This window comes from Pan troglodytes, chromosome 10 (assembly GCF_028858775.2).
Source record: "Pan troglodytes isolate AG18354 chromosome 10, NHGRI_mPanTro3-v2.0_pri, whole genome shotgun sequence".
NCBI lineage: Eukaryota > Metazoa > Chordata > Mammalia > Primates > Hominidae > Pan > Pan troglodytes.
In genome coordinates, this window is record NC_072408.2 from 33035203 (window position 1) to 33044014 (window position 8812).

Sequence of the window (8812 nt, forward strand, 5' to 3'; positions counted from 1 at the left end):
CCCCTAACGACCTCCACCTGGCATTCTTCATTTAACCGAAAACTCAGGGCTTCAATCTCCTGTATGGCCCATGTTCCATGGGATGGGATGGGGGTCAGATGTTTATCATAGATAAGGGATGAATCTCTGGGTTGGCCACTCCCAGATTATCTAGCTTAGAAAACACTTCCAGGTGCATCTGCCATAGAGAGTAATTCTAAGGGTTTGCTTAAATTATTGCTATCTGGTGCAGTTACCCTACAGGTGCGTCTAGGGCCAGACCCAGTATTGTTGCAAGCATTTTGCTCATTTGTTTTTTATTTGTTTTTGTTTATCTAACACAATATGCTTATGAAAGCAAGTCTGTTGGCACTAAATCCATATGCTTTCCTCAGCTCCAAATATTTCCCCAAATCAATCCATTTGGTTCATATTAAAACACAGAAAAACCTTTAGTCAAGTGAGAAGAAGTCTGCTGACTACAAAAAATCACAATAATAGTTTTGGGGTTTCGATGTCACCAAAGGAAGACCAAGACTGGCCTCCCCAGAAGTTAAGGCAATCGAACCAGAGGTGGCTGTGGAAGCGGATGGGGCTGAGCCAGGAACCCAGCCTGGCAAGAGTCTTGGGCCTTCCAAGCCTGCCTAGGTTCACACTGAATAATCACAAGCAACGGGAGTATGTTAGGGCTTGGGCAAGTATCACCACTGAACAATTTGGTAGGAATAACAGGAAGCAACCAGATGTGAAGCCTTGACAATCCAATGGCAGGGAAGAAACAGGGTGATGGGCAGGGTCAGGAACCCCTCTGTGATGGGAACAGTTTAAACAGATGATCTATATAAAGAATGAAAGAGTCAGATGCTACAGAGAAAGCACTGACCTGACATAGCAGCCTGAATCACTTTCCAAGAGTGAGTTGTGCCAACTGCACCATGTTGACAGATCACTCATAATTTGCCTTGGTATCACCACCAAGGGATGGACCTTGTGCTGGGTTTTTCTAAAGCCAATTTGATCAAGCAACAAACTACATTTTCCAAATTTCCTGCTCTGTATGCTTCCAGGTTACCATTGACTAAAAGAACTTAGGATTTGGGAGACAGAAATAAAGTAGCAGCTATTATTTTCCAAAGGTCTTTGCAGTCACATAGCATGACAGACTGATGCAGAGGTGCCCATCTGCATCAGAAGATCCAGTCTGCTCACACTCTCCTCTGCTCCCTGTCCAACTCTCCTTCATGACCACTGGCACTACTGCTTACCAGAGGCCCCATGCCCACCACCAGAAGCCCAGCTACAGACCCAATGAAGAGGTAGCTACATAAAATCAACACCTTCCCATAGACTTCCCCATGAACTTTCCCTTTGTGTTCCCACTTCAGGAACAGGATGTCCTTGACTGCTCTGTACATCCTGTCTTGTCCACCTGCACCAGGGTTTCAGGAAGATTGATTATTCCTTTAATCCTGATCTCCAACTCCTTCTGGACCCTTGCTTCCCCAGCTCTTCCCACAATTGTGTAAGGTCTTTTATTCCATATACTCATGGTAATTGTGCTTCCTCGACTAATAAAGTTATTTCTACTCTAAATGGGACCTTGTTCATCTAGGAAGTAGTGATTTCTCCTTTGGTCCAGGAAGCTCCCTTGTCTATCTTAGCATTCCTCCTATATCTACAGAGAGGAAGAGAAATGAAGAAGGCTGAAAAGAAGCTTAATTCTCTAAGCCAATGAGGTAGATAGTTTCTGGCTCTTCCTCTAGTATGGGCAGAGCTCTCATGATAGCATGTCCTACGTTTATTTCACTTCCTCCTTTACCCAAAGAGCAACTGGGTCTCCTGAATCTTCAGTGCAGGATGAGCAAACTCTGCCTTAATTTGCTCTGGCAACCAAGAAAGAGCATGGCACCAGCAAGTGGCCTAATGGCAAAGGACAGTGTTAGAATAAGAAGGAAACATGTAGGGTATTTTTCCAGACTTATGGCAAGTAACATTAATCCAATTAAGGCTAAGTTAAGCAAAACTGGTAACTATTTCATTCAATTATCAAGTCCAATGATGAGTCCCATTTGAAGCACAGCTGGATCTGGAGGTCCTGTTTCTCACCATTTCCTGAAACTGTTTCTCTAAGAGAAGTGGCTTCATTCTCAAGCCAGCCATCTCCCAGTGGTTAAAAAAAGAAAAAGAAAAAGATAGTGTGAATATACATTCCACAAGTTAACTACAAAAAGGAAGAATTCAGCTAGCTTTGGCATAAACATACAAAGAATGACTTTGATCTGGGTTAAGTCCAGTTCCTGGAACATTCATCATGGCCAGCAGAAGTGGGATTATAACAGTGCCTGTACTATATTTTCCAGAATAAGGCTATGCTTCCATAGCAAAGAAACTTTTAAAAATAATAATTCAATGGCTTCAAGAAAATAGAGGTATACTTCTCTCTCATATTATAACCTGAGGTTATATTCCATAATAGTAAGGGCTCTGCTCCATGGAGTCATTCAGAAATCTAGATTTCTTCTACTTTGTTTTCCTATCAGCCCCTGGTGTCTGTGTGGTTGAACCTGGAGGAAAGCAAATTCATGCTCCAGCTTCTGGGAAAGAAAATAGAGCACCAGCGAAGCATTTCTGTTGTCTTCAGGCCTCAGCCTAGAATTTGTATATGTTAATTTTGCTCACTGTCCATTGGTCCAACCTTAGTCACATGGCCAATGCTAAATGCAAGGGAATTGGGAAAATATAGTCTAGCTATGTGCCCAGGTAAAAAAAGGGAGTATGCATAATAACAGTCTCCACACCATGGACCCAACTCTGTGGCTAGGAAGAGGTGACAAATGTCACATCCAACCCATGTAGAATGAATTCCCCATGGAAAGGAGGATTCTGATACCAGAAAACAGGGAACAGATGATGTTCAGGCAAAAATAACAGATGTCCTCTACAGATAAGTACAGAAGGGTACATTCAAGGACATGTTGAAGTCAAGCATGGTCAAAAGAGCAGGTCTCAGAATCAAGCACTCTCTAGCCAACCAGGCAGTATTTCTGATAGTGTGTGTTTCAGAACACCTCAGTAGTATGTAATGTAGGGGAGGAAAAGTAATTTTATCTCTACCCTTCATAGTTGTTAGTTGGGATGGATCCCTGTAACAAAAGACAGATTAATTAGAAAAATAAACAGAAGTTTTAATAACATGTATACCTCATATATACCTGGGAGATAACCCAAAGAAATAAGTAAATGTCAAAGGCATGGTTTTGAGTTCAGCCTTAAATACTGTCATCTGCTGAAACAAAGAAAGGACGGTGTGGGAAAAGGGTAGTTATGGAGAGATGCCCAGAAAAGCACAGTAAACAAGGGTGTATTAATTTGTTCTTATGCTGCTAATAAAGACACACCCGAGACTAGGTAATTTATAAAGGAAAGAGGTTTAAGGGACTCACAGTTCCACATGGCTGGAGAGACCTCACAATCACGGCAGAAGATGAAGGAAGAACAAAGGGACTTCTTACATAGCAGTGGGTAAGAGAACTTGTGCAGGGGAACTCCCATTTATAAAACTATCAGATCTCGTGAGACTTATTCACTACCGTGAGAACTGCACGGGAAAGATCTGCCCCTATGATGCAATTGTCTCCCATGGGGTCCCTCCCATGACACATGTAGCTCCTACAATTCAAGATGAGATTTGGGTGGGGTCACAGCCAAACCATATCAAAGGGTAAGGGTAGTTATGCAGATTTAAGTCAGTGCCTTCTTCATTGATGAGTCTCCAGCAATTCAGTCTTCCTTTTCTTGGTAGAGATAGAGCGACATCCTTACTAATAGAGATTTCCTTTACAAATATAAATTTCCCTTATGAAAGGACAACTTCTACTCTGTTTTCAGAGCTTCCCCTGTGTCTGCAGTCTCTCAAATTAATCAGCTCAAAATAAGCTTCATGCCAAACAAATATTTTGGGGTGGCATATTTTGGTCTCCTACAGAGTCTTCATGCATATTTTTGACATATTTTTGGTCTCCTGCAGTAACTTAATGTTATTCTTTTAAAAGAGACTTGTGGTCAACTAAGCTTAGAAAACACAGGGTTAATCGAAATAAAGCAAGTCTTTTTGCTACAGTAGTTTTCAGTTTTTAACACAATAATCTCCAGGTTTGCAACTTGTGCCAAGCTCATGTAATGTCATTAAAGCATTAAGGCATTAAGACTATTGCCAGCAGAACAAGACTGCAAGAAAGTCTGCCCCGGAGCAAGAGACAGACAAGTTTCAGGGCTGCAAAGTGGTGGCCCTGCCCACTTGAGCAGCGACACAGTGGATGCCAATTCATGACAAAATTCCCTCTTAGGTTAAGCTTCACTGGTGAAAGATAAACTCTGGTCTCAAATCTCGTGAATCCCATTCTCTAAAACTGTGCTATCCAATACAATGGCCACAAGCCACTGTCCGCTATGAGATTATTTAATAGGAAATCATTAAATGCTACTGAACATTTGCAATGAAGTTACTGCAGATTGACAAATTGAATTTATTTTATGTAAATGCATTAAAATAAAAAAACTGAAGCAGTGTAAAATATTTTTCTATTAAACACAAATGTCGTGTTTTGGTCGGTCTGCATTTCGCTTTAATCACTGAAAAATGAACATCTGAATTGAGTTGTGCTCTAAGTGTACAATACACACCAGATTTCAAAGACTTAATATAAAAAGAGTGTGAAATATTAATAATTTTTATATTGATCACATGCTGAAATAATATTTTGAATGTATCAGTTTCAGTAAAATTATTAAAATTAATTTATTGATTTACCAACTTTTTAACGTGGCTACCAGAAAATTTCAGGTTTCATATGTGGCTTACATTACATTTATGTTGGACAGTGCTGCCTTGATCTTGTAAGAACAATTCCCCAAAGCAGGTCCTGTTTCCCCAGATCAGTGATGATGTCCTTAGATGCCCTCCAGATTCTTGTTACAAAGCAATCACAACTAATGAACAGACTTAAGGTAGAAGTTTAAAAAAAGAAAAAACAATTAGAAAATCCATTAATTTGCATATTTCTGAACTTGAATCATTTGTTTGAAGCCATTCTTCCTTTGCCTGCCTCATACAAATTACTACCTGTCAACAAAAGGAAATGTGTTTGAACTTTACAGGAATGCATAGAATTCCCATGCTGTATCTTTTCTAATGATAAGACAAGATCAAACAAATTTTCACCCCAAAAAAAGACAGTTAAATCAAGATCTAAGAAACGTATTAAGTTAAAAAGTGATTGCCCTTCAAACTAAATCTCCAAACAGCACTTTAATTCTTTTGTTGGATACTGTATTCAGACATCAGCCACATTTCAAAACAAAGAAATCAAGGAGATTGGAAAGGTCTATTCTGTACAAACTTTGTGAGCCTGCCATAGTAAAATCAGCCAGTATATATTGAGAAACTGTTCACGCCAACACTTAGGGACTTTCAGGGGTAAGCACCTCCCCCGTGCTGATGCCCATATTTGTACCCATGTTTGTAGGACATGACTCTTCTACTCCCTAACCCCTGCTGACAGGATGGGGGGTCTGTATCTTAGCAAAGCTGGACAATCAGAATCTCTTCTTGGAATTTAGAATTGGAACACAGAAACTAGACTGCACTTAATTTCTGATGAGTATTTGAGTTAGGAGATCTGGAAACGCAGAGGCTGGAACCAACAAGTGCAGGCCGGAGCACAGTAAGATAATCTACAGTAAGACCCAGGAAAAATAAAGTTGATGTACCAATAGGAGCAGAGCCAAGAGATCAACTCTTCTGAAAAAAACAAAGCAAATAACCTTGGATTCAAATTTTCTGGGTCCTGGATCCAGTACCAAATGACAGATCTCTATAATTATTACTCTACAGTTATTAGAGATACCATCAGACATTCAATACATTCCCCACTGTTTTGTTTCTGACCTACGCTGGTTTGAATGAGTTTCTGTTCTGACAACAAAGTGATTCCCCTCTTTATTCAACCAGGCACTGGTTCTCCTTGTCCATTATGAGATTAATAAGAAATAAATGAAGTTAATTATAAGGAATTAATTAATGATAAAATATAGTACCCTGATAGAAAAGGGCTAAAGGCAGATTATCTAGAATGGATATTTTAAGTTAAACTTAAGCAAATATATGTGGTAGCCATACACTCATATTGCTATATTAGAAAGAGGAGATAACAAAAGCAAGAGGAAGAAAATAAAAGGGGAAACCAAGGCAGTTCCTGACTTTTAAGTTCTTTCCTTCAGCATTGTCTACTCTTCCCCTTTTTGTTTTTACAAAATCCTCCAAGAAAAGATAAGCTGGGTGAAGATCCAAAAAGTGGGAATGTACAAATTAGCAACTAGTTTCTAAGCATCTTATAGGAACTCAACATTATATAAGGTTGTTGGGGAATCAGCAGAAAAAAAAGCATTGATCCTTACACGCAGAGAACTACAACTACAATCTAGTTAACATGTTAGATAACACCAGCACAAGAGTCATTACATGGACATAGAAAATTGAGGTGATTGCCTTATGCCTGAGTCCCAGAAAACATGGGTGGGTCCCATGGTATTCAAGTATTCAAGAGAAATACATGCCCCAAGCAGAATCAGATCCACAGCCAAATGGAATACATAGACTGTCTTCTAGGGGAGACAAACTCATAGTGAGGAAGGTAATACTGAGCATTAAGTCTGAAGAGCAAGTTAGAAAAAAGAGAAAGCATGTGTCTTTATAGTACAATGATTTATAATCCATTGGGTATATACCCAGTAATGGGATTGCTGGGTCAAATGATATTTCTGGTTCTAGATCCTTGAGGAATCACCGCACTGTCTTCCACCGTGGTTGAACTAATTTACACTCCCACCAGTAGTGTAAAAGTGTTCCTATTTCTCCACATTCTCTCCAGCATCTGTTGTTTCCTGACTTTTTAGTGATTGCCATTCTAACTGGCATGAGATGGTATCTCATTGTGGTTTTGATTTGCATTTCTGTAATGACCAGTGATAATGAGCTTTTTTTCATATTTTTTGGCCACATAAATGTCTTCTTTTTTTTGTATATACATACTTTTATTTTTACATTGTAAATTACCACTTTTTTACAGCATATAAATGAACATAGGTATAAGCCAGCAAGAATAAATAGCATATATCTAGTGAAAAGAATCAGAATTTCTCAAACACAGTAAATACCTACATCCTACTTTTTAGGAACCAAATGCCAACTACATATATATAACAAGGTAAGTACTGCTATATCAGCGTTACCAAAAACACTTTCTTTAGGAATTGTAAATAAGTATCATCCAGCACCTGGATGCTAAATAAAAGAGCTGGAAGACTAAATAAAAAGGAAAGTCACTCTACCCACTTTCCTGTTTCCATCTTTCAGGAATTCAAGTTTATTGAAAATTTTGATATATAATCCTGTATCTATGATCTCTTCAATAATTTCGGAATGGTAGTTTTAGACAACTTTAAGTTTCAAGCTCCTTCTGAATTTCCCAAAGTGTTTTTGCACTCTTTTTCAGATGGGCCTCCTCTTCAGGGGTCAGCCTTGTCTTTATAAGGTTGGTAATACCCTTCTCTCCAAAGAAGGAATACTGAGGAAGACTTCTTCATTTATTCCGTAGAGGCCCTTAATTATGGTGGAAACTGGATGTTTTCTCCTAAGATTCTTCAAAATACTTTCTGTTAAATCAGCTCCAGATAGGCCAATGGCCCACGAAGTAGAACTTTTCATTTTAATAATCTCATAGGCACTAGCAATCACTTCTTTGTGGACATTTTTCCATTTCTCAGGATCTTTATCAGTTCCTATATCAGAGTTCAGATCCTTCAAAAGGACACCAGCTATGTTCATTCCACTCCACACAGGAACACTTGAGTCTCCATGCTCTCCGAGGATCCATCCATGGCAGCTTTCAGAGTGGATACCAAGCTTTTGTCCAATGAAGAATTGAAAACGAACAGTATCCAGATTACAGCCGCTTCCAATAACACGGTTTTTGGGAAATGCACTCAACTTCCAGGCTACGTAAGTTAAGATATCTACTGGATTGGAAACAATAATTAGTTTGCAGAGGGGGTTGTGCTGGACAATACTGGAAATCATTAACTTGAAGATGGCCACATTTTGCTGGACTAAATTAAAGCGCATTTCTCCCTTTTCTTGGCGTGCACCTGCTGTGATAATCACTAGATTGGGGTTTGCTGTGACAAGGTAATCTTTGCTACAAACAATATTTGACATTTTCATGAAAGGGCTGCCATGTTGAAGATCCATTGTCTCACCTTTCAGTTTGCCTTCATCAAGATCCACAAAGGCAAGTTCATCACTCAAGCCTTTTAATAAGATGCTGATAGCGCAGGCCATGCCCACTGATCCAGTTCCTATGATGGAGACCTTTCTGCGATGAAAGGGCTCCTCGGAAGTGAAGCACTCAATAAGCTCACTCTTCACAGTCGCCATCTTGCTCACGGAGGTGAAGAGCCAGGTGCCCATGAGCGGCATGCACGCTGCCTGACGGGGACACAGGGCCATCCCCAGGCACAGAAAATTCGCTCCTGCTGAGCTCACTCTCTGGCTGGCCCACACAACAGGCACAGTCCAACTCATGGCTGCTCACTCAAGAAGTGGAGGGAAAGAATGGAAAAAAGCTGCTGACCAAAACGTCGAGTCGCCAAGAGAGCCGTTGGCAGCACCTTCAGCCCTCTATGGCGGGTGCGCACCACCTGCCCCCTGGCCCTTTACTGCGCTGCGCGGCCCTTGCCAGCACCTCCAACACGTGCTTTCCGTGGGTGCTCAGAC

At 40.2% G+C, this 8812-nt stretch overlaps 1 pseudogene; it reads right to left on the minus strand.

The window, feature by feature from the left end:
* Window positions 1-7344: 7344 nt before the first annotated feature.
* LOC467051 (L-lactate dehydrogenase A-like 6B) lies at window positions 7345-8473 on the minus strand (annotated as a pseudogene).
* Window positions 8474-8812: the final 339 nt, after the last annotated feature.